Below are 1628 nucleotides of genomic sequence, written 5' to 3'. Positions count from 1 at the left end.
GTTAATGGTGCACTCAAGGACAATAACAGGGGCAGTCAGGGACGATCGACTGGCAAGGGACCTTTTGTTTCAAACCGTAACTCATGCTGGAGGCGTGGAGGCATACGTTCAGCCGGAGTTTGCAGAGATGAGCAAAATGCCTACAGAAATTGCAGAAATGGACACTGGGGGAAATCGCTGGAAGCTGAAGTTCAGCGAGTTCATGTGGAGCACGTATACAGTTCATACACCAGGACGCCACCAATAATGATGAAAGTGGTCCTCAATGGCATCCCAGTATCAATGGAGTTAGACACGAGTGCCAGCCAGTCCCTGATGGGTATCAAACAGTTCAAAAAGTTGTGGGCATCCAAGGCCAGGAGGCCAAAATTATCGCCGATTGACGCACAGCTACGGACTTACACCAAGTAGATCATTCCGGTGCAAGGCAGCGCCACGGTAGTCGTGACCCACAAAGATTCAGAGAACAGGTTGCCACTCTGGATTGTCCCATGGGACGGTCCCGCACTACTGGGGAGGAGTTGGCTTGCTGTCATGAACTGGAAATGGGGCGATGTCAATGCAATTTCCTCTGTGGAGCGAGTATCATGCTCACAGGTCCTGGACAAATTTGACTCATTATTTCAGCCCGGCATTGGCACTTTCATGGGGGTCAAGGTAGTGATTCACATAAACCCGGACGCCAGACCAGTACACCATAAGGCCAGAGCGGTGCCGTACGTGATGCGGGAAAAGATAGAAGGCGAATTGGACCGCCTCCTGAGGGAAGGCATCATCTCACCAGTCGAATTCAGTGACTGGGCGAGCCCGATTGTGCCGGTGCTCAAGGCGGATGGGTCAGTCAGGATATGTGGCGATTACAAGGCCACCATCAATCGGGTGTCACTCCAAGACCAGTACCCACTACCGAGAGTGGAGGACCTCTTTGCGACGCTATCCGGTGGCAAACTTTTTTCAAAATTGGACCTGACCTCAGCTTACATGACCCAGGAGCTGGCGAGTGAGTCGAAGAAGCTGACCACCATCACGACACACAAGGGGTTGTTTGAGTACAACAGATTCCGTTTGGGATTCGCTCGGTCGCCGCGCTCTTCCAACGAAATATGGAAAACCTCCTCAAGTCGATTCCAGGGACGGTGGTTTTTCAGGACGACATCCTCATTACGGGTTACGACACTGAAGAACACCTCCACAACCTGGAGGAGGTGCTACGCAGACTGGACCGGGTAGGTCTGCACCTTAAAACTGCGAAGTGCGTCTTCCTAGCTCCAGAGGTAGAATTCCTGGGGATGAGGATAGCAGCAGACGGGATCAGCCCAACTGCATCCAAGACGGAAGCGATCCAGAGAGCACCCAGACCCCGTAACACGACGGAACTGCGTTCGTTCCTGGGGCTCCTGAATTATTTTGGCAACTTTCTTCCCAAATTGAGCACGCTGCTGGAGCCGCTGAACGTGCTCCTATGCAAAGGTCGTGAATGGGTCTGGGGGGATAGCCAGGAAAGGGCTTTTAATAGAGCACGCAATTTGTTATGTTCCAACAATCTGTTAACGCTATATGACCCATGTAAGAAACTTGTGTTAACGTGCGATCTGTCGTCCTATGGTGTCGGGTGTGTGTTGCAGCAT

This window comes from Pristiophorus japonicus, chromosome 20 (genome assembly GCF_044704955.1).
Source record: "Pristiophorus japonicus isolate sPriJap1 chromosome 20, sPriJap1.hap1, whole genome shotgun sequence".
Taxonomy (NCBI): Eukaryota; Metazoa; Chordata; class Chondrichthyes; family Pristiophoridae; genus Pristiophorus; species Pristiophorus japonicus.
Note: the sequence above shows the minus strand (reverse complement) of the source record.